This window comes from Petaurus breviceps, unplaced genomic scaffold (genome assembly GCF_028583685.1).
Source record: "Petaurus breviceps papuanus isolate PSGF00001 unplaced genomic scaffold, PetGlider_PUasm1.0 98, whole genome shotgun sequence".
NCBI classification, from domain to species: Eukaryota; Metazoa; Chordata; class Mammalia; order Diprotodontia; family Petauridae; genus Petaurus; species Petaurus breviceps.
The window spans coordinates 64,323,586-64,340,361 of NW_027187460.1; the positions used below are offsets into that span (position 1 = coordinate 64,323,586).

The window sequence follows — 16,776 nt, forward strand, 5'->3', positions numbered from 1 at the left end:
AAATAGGGGTCTGATAGTTCTCAATGCCATACTCGTCACCAAATGTCATGCCAATGCAAAATTCACAGTGCCAACAGTGAATGTAAATATGCTGGCATAGGTCTGAAGCACAAAATATAACAGAATCTCCATATAGAAGACAGAAACAAAGCATTTATTCAGATACCAGAAAACCCAATCCCAACTCCAGGAAACCAGATCCATCATAGGAACATAGAAGTTAATATGTAGACAGTAGAGAGTCATACCGTCCTTTAGCCTTCCCATAAACTGACACTCAGAAGCCTAGCTGTTGCCCTGGGTACATCCTCTCTCTCTCCTATTATCTAACTGTTCTGACTCCCGGCTTCCTGTGGTCTCTGCTCCATCCTTCAGCAAACTCCTTCCACCATAGACTTCATGTGATTTCATTCAGCTTATTATGGGGCAGGGAAATTCTTTGAAGCAGGGAAGGTCTTCAAATTCCCTTAGGCTTATTAAGGGGCAGGGAAGACCTTCACATTCCCATTACCATTACAGGGAAGAAAGAAGGGAAGGAATGAAAGAAAAAACAAAGGAAGGAGGAGAAGGAGGGAGGAAGGAAGGGAAGAAAGAAAAAAAAAAGACAAATGCTGTATTGTCTTACTGGCCAGTTCCAGAAAGAGTTAAGACTTTCATGAAGTCTTGTCCCCAGAGGGTCTTTTGACCTTTAGATGTGGTCACATAGGCCTTTCAGAAAAAACTGATGGGATGGAGTAGGGATTGTGGAAAGATTATTAGTATCACCTTTTTTTCTTTTGAAGAACATGATGATAAAACTGTAAAGGAAAAACTTAAAAAAATTCATACATCTCATAACAGTATGTATCATAGCTCATTTGACCCAGTTGATATTTGAGTAATAGTAACTGTTGCAAATAGAGGATCATAGAAAATAACAAGTCATCTAAGTAATGTTTGCATTTTCTTATGTAAAAACACCAGAGAAAAGCTTTTTAATGCTACAAATATTTCCTTTTTTTTTGTTTTTTATTTTTTTTTTTACTTAAGACCTCTTTCACTGTCTCTGTAGTTGGGGTAAATACCCAGATCCGAAGGGATTATTAAGCCATAGTCATGATTGAAATAACCTATTTATACATAAGTATGTGCCAACAAGATAAGTTGAAGTTTAATTAAGGAATCTTAGAAGCTTTTGGAAATAAATCTAGTATCATTTTAAGGGTCATTAACAAAAAAGAGTTCACACTGATTCTAGATTAATTAACGGTAGAGTAAATGAGCATGATTAGTAGAAGAATGTGCTGTACTGGGGAAGAATTAAGCAACATTTATTAAGTACATTCTAGGTGCCAGGTGCTGTGATAAGTGCTGAATATACAAAGATAGAAGTAAAACATGTCCTCTTAAGGCACATATAGGTACATATGAAAACATGTACAAGGTAATTTTTTTTCTTTTTCCTTTTGGAGGGCAGTTGGGGTTAAGAGACTTGCCCAAGGTCACATGGCTAGTAAGTGTTAAGTGTCTGAGGCCGGATTTGAACTCAGGTCCTCCTGACTCCAGGGCCAGTACTCTACTCACTGTGCCACCTAGCCACCCCATTACAAGGTAATTTTTTGAGGGCAAAGCTAAGTGGTGAGGAATCAGGAAAGGCAACACAAGTTCTTTATAGTCTACCTGTCTTTTTATCTGCCTAGGTCCAAGGGATGGGTTTTTGGATTTGGAGTTGGTGATACCAAATTCGAACATAGTGACTGAGAAAACCACAAATTAACATTATCTGTGTTGTATATTTTTTTTTGTTAAACATTTCCCAATAATTTTGGTTCTGGCCACATTTGGGAATTTTGCAGGTTGAGAGTTTGACATGTCTGCTGTAGGATATGTCAACATATGACATATATTGATTGCATCATATGAACAGCAGTTTGAAACATCTACTTAAGATGGGGTGCGATAGTCTAGGCATGTGCCAAACAAACCTGTTTCATTCTGTCTCTCCTTAATTTATGAAACACATTGTACCACTCTTCTGACACTTTTTTTGTACTAACTTATATTTATTTGTTTATATGCCTAATCTTCTCTATTATATTTTAAGTTCTTTGAAGATGAGAGCTTTGTCATAATGTATTTGAATCCTCCAGGGTGTCTTCCACATGGTAATTGGTCAGTAAGTGTGATGACTAAACTTTAATATATGAACATGTCCCCTTTGTAAAGAATTGGAAAAAACTCAGTTCTGTACTTAAATTCTTTTACAGATTTCTGTTCTTAAAAACATTATAAAGAAATACATGAAGTCTTATGTACAACTTAAAAAATTATCTGTAGAAAAAAATCCTTAAGTCTTCAGCCTTATTACTTCTGTCTTCAATGAGGAAATCTTTATCAGATATTTCTTTTGAAAGTTATCCTGACCAGTTATGGATTCTACTTTTGCATTTTATAAACAGATTATCAATAACTGTTTAGATAAATAAAGATGTCTTTCTTATCATAGTTTTAACTTTTACAAATGTTTGTAACTTGGAGGGAGGCGGAAACATACCATTTTGTTTGTGGTAGTCTATATAATCCTAGCATTATATTGTTAGTGTGTACATACTTTTCTGAGTACAGTTTAATGTAAACTCCACATTGCCATTTTTATATTTAAAGTTCCCCAACAGCTTTGGTCCACATATGGTCTGTATTTTATTACCAGCAATTCTTTTGAAGTATGTTTTTGTGCTGATGGGACTTCTTGTTTTAATTTTTTCTGAGTGGAATTTGACATTGGTATATAGGGTAATTGTAATTCTATTTAAAAAATAAATTTCATTTGAGTAACTAATGTGAGTTAGTTTATGAAGTTATCTATTCTGAGTCCTAACTTTCTTTTATGATGTTGCTTAACAGCTACCTCGAATTTTAGCTCTATCTCAGAGTTTGCCCAAGTTAGTAGCTAATGACCCACCATTTTCAGACAGAATGGGATAGGGGATAAGAGTGCTGGGTTTGGAGCTGGGTAAGCCCCATCTCAGAAACTTCTTGTGTGTAGATCTGACCTCTCTCAGTTTCAATTTCCTCATCTGTAAAATGGGAATAATAAGAGTGCCTACCTCAGAGGATTGTTGTGTGGGTTAAGTATGTATAAGATGTGTTATAATATAAAACCTAAAGTATTTTATTAATATCAGATCTTATTATCATTATTCTTATATTTGAAGTTTACACAGAAATAATATTGGGGCAACTTTTGTTTTATGTTTAATGTTTGCTGGATTGCACAAGTAGGTGAAATGATTGCCTTTTGTAATTGATTAAAAAGAGTTGGAATGCAAGCTCCTATTATGTACATATAGTGCCAGCATATTTGCATTAACTACAGTAGGAAAGAAAATGGAAGGGTAGAATATGTTCTTCATCCTGTTGCCATATGGTTTTGATTTATTTCACTGTTGATAATCAGAGAGCTTTTCAATCAGTTAGCAAGTTGGGAGATAAAAAAGCAAAAGGGAGGTATTTCTTGCCTTCAATGAGCTTACATCCTAAAGGAGGAATGATGTGTTTGTATGTACACATACATATATATGCTGTCTATGTCTACATCTATGTATAAGCATATTCATAATACATATGAAATGAATACAAGATAGTTTTTGGAAGGAGTCAGCTAGCAGCTGGGAGAATCAAGAAAAGTTTGAAGTAGAAGATGATTTTTAGCTTGAAGGGAACCAGAGGTAGATATGAGGAGGTCTAGGCAAGGGGGAGAACCAGTGCAAAGATGGGAGATGGAATATCTTTTCTTTGGATTAGGAAGTAGAGCAGTTCAGCTTGATTGTATGGTTTCTACAGCAAAGTAATGTGTAAGAAGACCAGAAAAGAAGGGCTCCGTTTGTGAAGAGATTTAAATGCCAGAGGAATTTATATTTGATTCTAGAAGTAATGGGGAGCCACTCAGGCTTATTGGATAAAAGATTACTGTAATCAGACCTGTATTTTATGAAGATCACTTTGGTGGGTTGTGTGGAAAATGGAATGGAGTAAGAAAAGGCTTGAGGAAGGGAGATCAAATAGAAGGCTCTTACAGTAGTCCAGTCAAGGGATAATGAAGGCTGAAACTGGTGAATACTTCCTTAGGCCTGAATTACTGTGGGAGTAGAGAGGAAGGGACATATGTGAGAGATTTTGTAGAGATAAAAATGACAAGATTTGGCAATGCAGGTGGAGAGAGTGAAGAGTTGAGGATAGCACTGAATAGGGGAATCTATAGGAAGGTTTGTGGTCCGCTTGTCAGTAATAGGAGAGTATGGAAGAAGAGTAGAGTTTTATGGAAAGATGATGGTTTCTGTTTAGTTCATTCCATTTAGTTTGGAGGTCATATGCAGGGGTGTACTAGAACCAGCTTGTACTGGCTTATTTGTGAAATTTTCAGTGTGAGCATTTACACCTTGGAAATTGGCAAGCTCTACAAATCAGGGCTTGATTTATTGTTTTGTTGATTGTCTAGACTTAAAGTGATGAGCGCCGGCTCCAGTGTCCGGATGACCTGGGGATCAAATCCCAGCTGAAATACTTAGCACCACACCCAGAAATAAGTGGCCATGTAACCTTGAGCAAGTTACTTGACCCCGATTGCTTTAAAAAAAAAGCATGTTATGCTTTTCATAGAACTTGTTAAACATTTGCCAGTACAACCTGGTTATACATAGTATAGCAATATCTATTAAAGTGTTCTTAAAAGATTATGAATCATTGTTGTGTCCAGGTATATTATGAGCAACAATTGTGTTTGTGATATCATCTATTTCCAGTACAATTTATTTGTCAGATTCTCATTATATTCTTTTATTGCTCACTGTTTTATCTTTGATCGCTATTTCCCTGGGATTGTACTTCAAAGTCCTCTCTCTTCCATGCTGGTTAATTCACACTATAGCCCTAAGTGACTTCTGTGAACATATAACTGCCCCTACCTGGATGCTGAGCTCTTTCCACAAAGCTCTGCACAGGTGTCCCTCCTGAATTCTTTTCATTCATCAGTTCTGTGTCTTAGCTCTGATGCAGCACAGAGTGTTGCCATACTGTTGACCCAGTCAGAATAAGCTTCTGCATTTTGGTTTTTAGTCACACTGGAAAGAGAATGGGTGTAGAGTTGAGTTCTGTTGCAAGTCTGTGGTAGCGCTACCTGAGTATAGTGGGGTGGTGAAGGGGAGGGTACTAAGTGAATTCATTAAAAGTTAGAGATTAGCCCTCCATGCATTAATTCATGGTGTTTTGGTTTTTTTTTTTTATGTATCTCATTTAGGGTTCTTGGTGCCTGTGGAGACTGCTGCTTTATTTTTTCTATATGATTGGGTTTTTTTTTTGGCTTTTTGGAGGGCAATTGGGATTAAGCAACTTGCCCTAGGTCACACAGCTAGTAAGTGTTAAGTATCTGAGGCCAGATTTGAACCCAGGTCCTCCTGACTCCAGGGCTGGTGATCTATTCACTGCGCCACCTAGCCATCCCTTTTCTACATGATTCTTATGAGGTTTGAGAGCTTGTGAGAATCAGAGAAAATGTCTAGTCCTCCATCTTGTTGGTCATATTACCTGGAACTATTTGCTGAAATTTCAAGGATATTTTGGGATTTGTATTTGTAGTATGGGAATTTACTTATTATTTAATTTTATTTAATTTAAAAATATTTAATTAATTTAATTTTTTTAAATTACGAATTTAACAAACATGAGTGTTTCAATATATAAAGAAGGTGACTAAGTAATGCAATGGGTAGAGTGCTGGGCATACTTACTAGCAGCATGACCCTGGGCAAGTTGGCTTCTGTCTGCCTCAATTTTCTTCAACTTCCCATATCTTCTCCCATACTCCATTCGATTTTTCCAGTAGGGCATGGTGGATCTCTATGCCCCAGTGCCTGTATATCTTACTTCCCAATTACATGTAAAATAGTATTAATAATAGTATATATATACATTCCATCATCCCCCCTCTCATCCCCTTCCCCCTACTCTCCTGTAGGGTGAGATACCCTATTTTGAGTGTATTTCATTCCCTCCCCAAGCAAAATTCAATGAGAATAAGGTTGACCCATTCCCTTTTGCCTTCCTACTCTTCCCCTCCATTGTAACCATTTTCCCTTGCCTCTTCTATATGGGATAGTTTACCCCATTCTGTCTTTCCCCATCTCCTCTCATTATATTCCTCTCACCTCTTAATTTCACCTTTTAAGTATCATCCCTTCCTATTAAATTGGTCCTGTGCCCTCTATCTATATATACCTGTAAACATATATACACACACATATACTCATATGTATTCATATGCCCATATACCCTCATATATAGACATATATATATATTTCTATTCCCTTCAACTATTTTCATACTGAGAAAAGTTTCATTAGTTATAATTATTGTTTTTCCATGTAGGAATGTTAATAGTTCAACTTTGATAAATTCTTTATGATTTCTTTTCCCTGTTTACCTTCTCATGCTTCTCTTGCTTCTTGTATCTGAATGTCAAATTTTCTATTCAACTCTTTTTCATCAAGAATGCTTGAAAGTCCTCTATTCCACTGAATAACCATATTTTCCCCTGAAACATGATACTCAGTTTTGCTGGGTAGGTGACTCTTGGTTTTAATCCCAGCTCCTTTGCCCTCCAGAATATCATATTCCAAGCCCTTTAATCCCTCAGTGTAGAAGCTGCCAGATCATGTGTTATCCTGATTGTGTTTCCACAATATTCAAATTGTTTCTTCCTGGATGCTTGTAATATTTTCTCCTTGATCTGGGAGCTCTGGAATCTGGTTATAATATTCCTAGGAGTTTTCTTTTTGGGATCTTTTTCAGGAGGTGATCTGTATATTCTTCCAACCTCTATTTTGCCCTCTGGTTCTAAAACATCATGGCAATTTTCTTTGAGAACTTCCTGGAGGATGATTTCTAGGTTCTTACTTTGGTCATGGCTTTCAGGTAGTCCAATAATTTTTAAATTATCTCTCCTGGATCTGTTTTCCAGGTTTTCCCATGAGATATTTTACATTGCCTTCTATTTTTTCATTTGTTTGGATCTGTTTAACAGCATCTTGATTTCTCATAAACTCATTAGCTTCTGTTTGCTCCAATCTAATTCTGAAACAATGATTCTCCTTAGAGAGCTTTTGAGATTCTTTTTCCATTTGGCAAATTCGGCTTTTTAAGGCATTCTTCTCATTGCCTTTTTGAGCCTCTTTTGCCATTTGAGTTAGTCTATTTTTTAAGGTGTTATTTTCCTCAGTCAGGCTGTTGATTCTCATTTCGTAATTTTCTTGCATCGTTCTCATTTCTCTTCACAATTTTTCCTCCACTTCTCTTATCTGCTTCTTAAGGTCCTTTATGATCTGTAACCAGCTCATATTTTCCTTTGAAGCTTTTGGTGCAGGAGTTCTGACTTCATTGTCTTCCTCTTGACTCTGCCTGGAACCTAAATTCTTTTGGGATAAGGGACCAAGGTCTCAGCCTCCTGGCATCTAAATCTTTCCAGGTTTTTCTGAGATCTGTTTGCTCATCATTTCTTATAGCACAATAGTATTCCATTACATTCATATACCACAACTTGTTCAGCCATTCCCCATTTGATGTATATTCCCTCAATTTCCAATTCTTTACCACCACAAGAAGGGCTACTATAAATATTTTCGTACATGTGGGTCCTTTCCCCTTTTTTTGTGACCTGTTTGGTATACAGACCTAGAAGTGGTATTGCTGGGTCAAAGGATATGCGCAGTTTTATAAGCCCTTGGGCATAGTTCCAAATTGCTTTCCAGAATGGCAGGATCAGTTCACAACTGTACCAACAATGCATTAGTGTTCTAGTTTTCCCATATTTTTTCCAACATATATCATTTCCCTTATCTATCGTATTAGCCATTTTGATAGGTATGAGGTGGTGCCTTAGAGTTGTTTTGATCTGCATTTCTCTAATCAATAGTGATTTAGAGGATTTTAAAAAATATGATTGATAGCTTTAATTTCTTCATCTGAAAACCACCTGTTCATATCCTTTGGCCCTTTATCAACTATGTTGTTAAATGACTTGTATTCTTACAAATTTGACTCAGTTCTTTATACATTTAAAATTTTAAAAGGCAGACAGTTGCTGTAAAAATTGTTTCCCAACTTTCTGCTTTCCTTCTAACCTTGGTTGTATTGATTTTGTGCAAAACCTTTTCAATTTAATGTGATCAAAATTATCCATTTTGCATTTCATAGTGTTCTCTATCTCTTGTTTGGTCATAAATTTTTCCCTTCTCCATAGATCTGATCGGCAAGCTATTTCTTGCTCTCCTAATTTGCTTATGGTATCACTCTTTAAGTCTAAATCATATACTCATTTTGACCTCTTCTTGGTGTACAGGATAAGATGTTGGTGTATACCTAATTTCTGCCATACTATTTTCCAGTTTCCCGAGCAGTTTTTCTCATGTGAGTTCTTATCCCAGAAGCTGGAGTCTTTGGGTTTATCAAAAATGCTACATTTGTTATTAGTTGTTCATGATGTTGTATAATGTTTCAGAGAGTAGTTTTCCATGTGAATGTTAAGTATTCTAGCATTCTTGCCATTTCTTAGGTTAATTTTACATATTTGCAGTGCATGAATAAGCCATTGATAGGGAATTGAACCAAAGACTTTGCTGTAATCAACAAAGGTCGTATAAATGTTACTCCATTTTCTGCCAGAATTTCAATTTTTATCTAATTAATAGTAAGTTGCTTTTTATATCCCTAGGACTTTCTGGTTCATCCTTTTTGCCCCTCAGTCTGCATGTTTTCCTGTGGGTGCTTTTAAGTTCTTTTTAGTTATTTGTAATGCTTTGCTTATAGAATATATACTGTATTTGAGGGGAATACGAGTGTTCTCATCTTTTGGTAATAGATTATGATGCCTTCTGTTAAAAAAGATGGAATTAATCAGGGTTAGATAGGAGATAACTGGTAAGGTCCCTTGCTAGAAACTTATACCTTATTGTGATGCTTTTAGTCAATAATTGTAGTTTCTTTCACCTCCCTTGTAATTTTGCTATCATTCATTATATTAATAGTATGCAAGCTTTCTGTTACATATTTGATCAACTTAGATTTTTATTTTGTTAGAACTGTTATTTTTTAGAACTTTTTCATATCCTTTTATGTTAGGATTTCTCTTTTCCTCTTGCATTTCTTTACTTTGCAAGCTTCTATAGTAGTTTTTGGTTGATGTTGAATTGTTTATTTTGTTCTTTTTGCTACTTTGACTCTTTATATATAGTCTTAACCTTTTGGCTTTAGCTTTCTCAATCACTGATTAAGAGAATCTAGAATTTCAGATACATTTATTTTCTTGATTTGTTTTTGAGTTTTTTTAAAATAAGCTTTTGAGTACAGTGGGTTCAAGTTTTCTACCATGTATGCATGCAAGATATTCAAGTTTCCTTTCTGAAGATCTTCAATATCTCAAGTTGCTTCTGCCATGGTGGTGGTTGATTCTTGTCCTTAGTTATTCACTGATAGTTCCATCTTTTCTCCTATGGTTCTTATAACGACATTGGCCACTATATATACTTCTGAGTGAAGGTTATGAAATATTTTTGTGCTTTCTGTCAAATATTGTGGGAGAAGGCTTTGCTTTCATGATATTTATAGCATATAACAGCTTTCAAAAGTTATTCTGTTTTGGTATAATTGATCTCTCACCTGGACTATTACAGTAGCTTTGTAACTGGTCTCCTTGCCTTAAGCCTCTCTTTGTTCCAGTCCATCATCTGCCATTCAGTGGCAAAGATGATGGCTTTAATAAAGTGTACATTGAACTAGGATGCCCTTCTCCCTCTCATCCCACCAGGGGCTTTTTGTGACCTCTGGGATCAATTTAAAGTCCTCTGGCATTTAAACTTTTCATAACCTGATACCTTCCTATGTTCTGGCCTTCTTACATGAGCTGGCATATGTAGAACCTCTACAGACCTTGAAGCACTGTATTTATTATCATCGTTGTTCAGTTGTGTTCAACTTTTTGTGGTCTTTGGGGTCTTCTTGGCAAAGATACTGAAGGGGTGTGCCATTTCCTTCTTCAGCTCATTTTACAGAGGAAGAAACTGAGGCAAACAGGGTTAAGTGCTTTGCCTATTGTCCCACAGCTAGTAAGTATCTGAGGTCAGATTTGAACTCAGAAAGATGAGTCTTCCTGATTCCAAGCCCAGTGTGCTATCCACTGAACCACTGAGCTGCCCTGCTAGCTATTACTATTTCTCCACTCCTACATACTCCTTGATTGGGAAGCTTTGCATCTTAGTTTCCCTGTTTTCCCTCAAGACTCAGTTCAAATTCCACCTTCTTCAGGACACTCTTCTCAGTCTCCCTAGCTGCTGTCTTCATTTTTCAGATTACTTGCATCTCTCTATATATCTTGTATGATCTAATGATTTATATGCTGCTTCCCCCATTAGAATGTGAACTCCTTACGGAACTCATCTCTGTTTTTGTTTTTTCCACTTTCTTTGTATCCCCAGTGCTTAGCATAGTGCCTGTACTTAATAACTGTTTATTGATTGATTACTAGTCAATCATACTGTCAAATTCAAAAAGGCTTTTGGGGTTTTCAGTTGGATCATACTCATCTGTTCAGTTTCACTTGAGATATTGATGCTATTTTGCCATAGGTCTCATTTTTAAACATTATTTCATGAGTTTACTACAAGTTAGTTCTTCAGTTTTCCCCTCTTTAATTTTTAGTGATTTCTTGATTTCATCTTTTTTTCATCTAATCTAGGCTTTATGGATGAAGTCCCCCCCCCCTTTTTTTTGATGGCCTCTGGGCTACTCAGCAGTATGTTGTAGTGTGACTTGGAGTTGAGGGTACCATTGACAAAAAGCACTTTGAAGCCTTTGCCTGTGTAACTGGTGAGGTCTGTTTCCAGTTTTATCATGATATAATAATTATGCATGTTGAAAGCATTAATTTTCCAGTTCAGTTCGTTCGCCCTTATTGTTTACTTGCTTTAGTTGTCAGTGCCATTTGCCCTGAAACATTTTCATCAGGTAGGGTATTTCTGATTTATTTCAATATATTTTTTGTTTTTGTACCAGCACACGGAGGAGTGACACTTGTTCCTGTCCTCCTTGTCAAAATAGTGTTTATGGTTTTGAGTTGGGCCAGTCTGCAACCTTATTCTGCTTTGTCTATTTCTTTGAATTTTAGGACCAGTTACATCAGACTGATCCAGTGTCTAGCCTAGTCAGTAGTATTCAGGTCCCACTCTCTCTTTGTCCATTGACTGTACTCCAGTTTTGACAGTTTCTGGGATTTTTAGGTTTACCTGAAATAAATCCAGGAACCACATAAAATATGGTTTGTGGACATAGAATTTTGTTAAGCATATTCAATGGTGGTAAATCAATATAATATTGTAAAAATCAATAAAAAAACCTTTTTAAGGTTATATTTAATTTGATCTTGAGTACAGGATATGCAAACTCTACATAAAAATTAGTTTGAAAAACTTAGCAGAGTGTGGAATTAATGCATCCTAGTGCAAAGAGCCCTGGGTTTGAAGTTTGTGGACCTGGATTCAAGTCCTGTGTTTGCTGCTTACAACCTTTGGAATCTTGAGCAAGACTCTTACTAAGAGACTACTCTTTCATTTTCAAAATGAGGGGTTTGGCTAGGTAATTTCTCACATTCCAGCTCTAACTCTGTGATCCTTTCAGAATAGTCCCCCAGTATATGATAATCCCATGGGACTTGGGAATTCATATAACTGTTTTTTACATTTACATTGATCTACACATATGTATTATATTCTTTTTTTAAGCCATGTATAATGGACTGACCAAATCAGAATAATTTTATTACAAACACTTCTTATAGATATTGACTGATTATGTAGTTTATATAAGTGAGGCATTTTACTCACTAAGGAATTTTATCCATTTTTCAAAAAAGAAGAAACAACACTGTGATTCACTTAAGACACAATGACAATGGGCATTTTAAGCTAGTGATGTGTCCTAAAGGAAAGCGTATCATAAAATTTTATAAGCAACAGTTCTTTTTCAATAATATGAGAGCCTGGGAAGAGAATGTCTTACTGTTTGAAAACATGCCAGCTACTGTCATGTTCTGTTCAATCATATGTTTCCTATGACATTTCTTTTTAGATTTTCTAGTTGATAGCATAAGATTGACTATAATTTGAAATGAGTCATTCAAAAAATGATCACAGTTCTAAGTGCTTGTTCAAGGATATAGGACTGTTAAATACACTAAATATTATCTTTGATTTTCTTTAATTCATAAAAGGGCAAAGTGGGAAATATTAAATTTTTTGAGTATTTGTGTAAATATTCACTGAGTAGTTTGAGAAATATGAGAAATGTATTTCTATGTAGAGAAAGCATTAATTACACTAAACAAATACATCATTGATGATATCTTATTATTGATGAAGGGTAAATGGTATTATCAACTTAATTATTTTGAGATTCTTGAAGGCAGGAATTGTTTTCCTTTTTTCAAATGGTGATTGAACTTTAAGAAGTCTCCCCTAGTCGAATAAATTGACTCCCTCCACAGAAGCAAGTTATGGAGGTCATTGTTTTTTAACTTAGCTTAAGCTCCCATATTTGCAGCAACTAATAAGCACTAATAAGGTTGAAAGACTGAATAATGCTTTTTAATGACTGAATTTTGAATAAGACCCACTTTATCTCTACCATTTTTGCTAATTGTATGATTTTGTCCAAATCATTTAACTTCTGTAATCTTCATTTTTCTCATCTACAAAATTGGTATTAAGGTACTACCTATCTGCTAAAGTTCTTGTGCAGATTCATTGAAGTAAGGCATGTTAAACGCTTTTTAACCATGAATTTTTATTTGCATTTTATTTGCATTCAATATGCATTGAAGTCCTACTTTTTATTTCTCTTTGTAGAATGGAGATTGTCTCAATACAGATAGGAGAAGGTTTGTAATACTGAAGTCTGATGTAGGTAAAGGCACTATCTCCTTTATCTGCCACTTATATATTGGGAGAAAAGCCAGAGGGACTTGGGGTTCAGGCCAGAGCTTCTAGTCATAACCCTGGGATAAGGGAACCCACTTCAACTTTTGTTTTCAACATTTACTAAATCAAAGACTTACAAATTAGACGAGGCTGAATTATTAGTCATAGTCTTGTGGACAGTTTATGCTTCTAAGAAGAGAACTGGCCAGCACTATGGATCAAGCCCCAAATGCAGCACTTGAAGGGAATGGACAGAAAGGGCAATAAGCACTTTTTATAGAGGAAGGTATGCAGTACATGGGTGATCATGAAGGATGAGCACACATAGGTAGTGTCTAGGGTCTTAGATGGAGTTAGGTACCCACTGTGGGGAAAATGATATAGGGTTTTATTGGGTTCTTATCTAGGTCATGCAAGACCCAGATTAGGGGCAGGGGCCAAGGGAGCTTGGATTTAGGCAATAGGTAAAGGTTCAACACTGGTGCTGGCATATGTTAGGGGGTAATTGCAGGTGGAAACTGGTGGTTGGTTGATGTTTGAACTCTTCTTTCCCCTGCCCCCCTTACTGCTGCTAGTCTTATTTTGATAGGGTCACTCAGGTTGTTTTTTTTTTTAAGCTGTTCATGGGGGCTTGTTTGTCTTGTTAGGCAGGCTACTATATTCCTTGCAGAAATGACCTTTGGTTCTTGAACTTTCTGCCACTGGTAGGACTGATCAATCTGGAAAGTTTTGAGTATGGGTTTGGTAAAAGACAGTAAATCTATTGTCTGAGGACCATTCTAGCTAAGTTCAAAAAATTCTTTAGGGGTGGCCAGGTAGCACAGCGAGTAAGAGCACCAGCTCCAGTGTCGGGATGACCTGGAGATCAAATCTGGGCTCAGATACTCAGCACCACACCTAGAAATAACTGGCCATGTAACCTTGAGCAAGTTACTTAACCCCGATTGCTTAAAAAAAAAAATTCTTTACTGGTTTGACTGCAGGATAATATATTTTCCACCTTGGCAACTCACAAAGACCATTTACTAAGGGTTAGTGATCTGTTTAGGTGGATGGAGTACCCACAGATGAAATTAAATCAGAGGTCCTTCAGATGTAGAAGTGATGTACAGGTACCCCTAGACACAGAAGTCCAATGATGCCTGGTCAAGGGATGGAAGTGGCATGGATTCTTGAAGGTTATGGTGGGAGAGCATAAGCTGTCTTAGGTCCTAACAAATTAAAAAGACTTCAAATATGGATCTGGCAATAGAGAAATAAAGCACCTATTTTGTTCCAAGTACTGTTCTAAGTACTTTACAAATATACCATTTGATCCTCAGAACAATCCTGGGAAGTGGATACTATTATTATCTCCATTTTACAGGTGAGGAAACCGAGGCCTAGAGAGGTCATACAGCTATTAAGTGTTTGAGTTCAAATTTGAGTTCTGGTCTTCCAGACTCCTGGCAAACTAATGGAAACCATTAGTTGAGGTTATCTGCATTGGTGAAGTGTACTAATAAAATCACTGATGTATTGAATCAGCATTCTTTCACATAGGAAATAGATGTTGTAAAAAAGTTGTCAAAAGAATGAAACTCTGTCTGTTAAATTCTATTCAGGATCACAGGGTCATAGATTTAGAACTGTGATTTCCTATTATTTTCATTAAATATGTCATTTTTTAATTAAATATATGATAAAAGTGATTTGAGACAAAGTGGATCTGGACAATTTAGAATTAGTTCTTTTCTCATCTTTTTCTGTCTACTGATTTATTTGATTACTTTCTTCAATTCATTGATTTCCAGAAGAAATATGAAAAGGCAATGTTGTGATCCTTTGGATTAAGTCTGAGTTAGGAACTGAAGATTTGGGGGTATACCTGAAGCATTGCTCATTCCATCTCATTGAAAGCTGAAACATAAGAATTTCATAGCACATTAGAGATTGAAGGCACTTGAGAGATCATGTGGTCTAGCTTTTATTTTACACATGGTAGAACTGAGGGTCACAGTGGTGAGGTGCCTAATCAAGATCACACAGTAAATAAGTGGAAGAATTGGAAGAGATAGAAGGTTTTAGAAGATGTTTTTCGTTTGTCCTCCCTTTATTGTTCCCTTCCAGTTACCAGGTCTTATTAATTCTCTGACAGCAACATAGCTTTTTCTTCTTTCTGTTTACACTGCCACCACCCTAATTCAGGCCCTACCACTTGGTTACACTACTGCAGTTGCATTTTTATAAAGCGACCTACAACTCTTCCCACTTTCCTCCATTTTATCCTTCATGTCACTGACAGAATAATCTCTCTCTTTTTTTTTGTGCACAGATCTAGTTATGTTAGTCCTCTGCTCAAAAATTTTCTGCAGTTCCCTCATGTCCTCTTAATAAGGTTCAAGCTCCTTTGCCTAGATTGCAAAAATCTTTGTGGTCTGATATCAAATTACCTTTCCAACCCTGTCTCATATTATTACCTTTTTTGCTTGATTTCTGAGTTAACCTGGATGTGTCTCTGCCCTGTGATCATACATTGAAATGTAATGCTTCTGTGCCTTCATTGTGGTGGTTTACTTCTCTAAAAGCTCTTATTCCTCCATGTTTACCTTATGAACTGTTACTTGTCTTTTAAAGCCTGATGTGAATGCATCCTCCTCTAGGAAGTCTTTTTTCAGTGCTTCTCATATTAATTATTGGTGACCTTCACCCTTAGACCTCATATAATAACTTTACTTGGCAATGCCCTAATGAACTTTATTGTATATTATAGCTATTTATGTTGGTGTCTTATCCATGTACTTGACTTTAAGCTCTGTGAGAGTAGGAAACTGTTGTCTGGTAAAAATTTTGTATCTCCTCTATCCTGTAAAGAGAGCATTTTTCAAAGTGTGGTCTGTGAACTCTTGGGTATCCATGAGAGCCTTTCTGGGAGTCTACAAGGTCAAAGCTATTTTCATAATTCTAAGATGTTATTTGCCCATTAAAATATACCTCTCTTTTCTAACTACATGTCTCTACAAACCAAATTTGCTTTTATGATTCAACTAAATAACCATATCACAATAATTGACTGCAGAAGCAGAAAGGAGAATTCATCTCTCTTCTTATTAAGCCATATTTACTTAAATATGTAAGGAACATTTAATAGTTTTGCACAAATATGTAGAACAATGCCACTCTTCTCACTGAAATTTTCGTTTGGGAAAATGTAGTTTTGGGGATATTTTTTTTTTTGCCTTTTTTCTTGGAGGGGGGAAGGCAGGGCAGTTGGGGTTAAGTGACTTGCCCAAGTTCACATGGCTAATAAGTGTTAAGTGTTTTAGGCTGGATTTGAACTCAGGTCCTCCCGATTCTGGTGCTCTATTCTATTCACTGTCCCACCTAGCCTCCCCAAAATGTTGTTATTTTTAATAAAATATGTTAACATGTAATGAGGTTATTATTTTTAAATTAATACAAATTTAAAACTTATGTTTTAGTTTCTAATACAGTAAATATGGATAGATATAACACACAAACAAAATCTCTTTGAGGTCCTCAATACTTTTTGTTAAAGGAATTGTTAAGTTTGACTCCTATGTATGTTGAAGTTTGCAGCATAGATTTATTGTTGTTGTTTTCTTGCAGGTTATCTGTATTTTCTTTCTTTCTTTTTTTTTTTTTTTTGGAGGGGGAAGGCAAGGCTATTGGGGTTAAGTGACTTGCCTCAGGTCACTCAGCTAGTAAATGTGTCACATGTTTGAGGTCAGATTTGAACTCAGGTCCTCCTGACTCCAGGGCTGGTGCTCTCACTGCA

General features: G+C 36.1%; 1 protein-coding gene and 1 long non-coding RNA gene across 7 annotated transcripts in view; one reads left to right on the plus strand and one right to left on the minus strand.

Annotated features, from left to right (window-relative positions):
- Positions 1-16,776, plus strand: part of STK3 (serine/threonine kinase 3) — a 468,999-nt gene that overhangs the window by 91,269 nt on the left and 360,954 nt on the right. The window lies entirely within an intron of this gene.
- Positions 1-16,776, minus strand: part of LOC138155727 (uncharacterized) — a 75,915-nt gene that overhangs the window by 12,322 nt on the left and 46,817 nt on the right. The window contains exon 3 of one of the 2 annotated variants that reach the window (XR_011166942.1): positions 5,766-5,900. The exons of the other annotated variant lie outside the window; for it this stretch is intronic. This is a non-coding gene — a long non-coding RNA (uncharacterized lncRNA). The remainder of the gene's footprint in view (positions 1-5,765; positions 5,901-16,776) is intronic. 2 annotated transcript variants of the gene reach the window in all.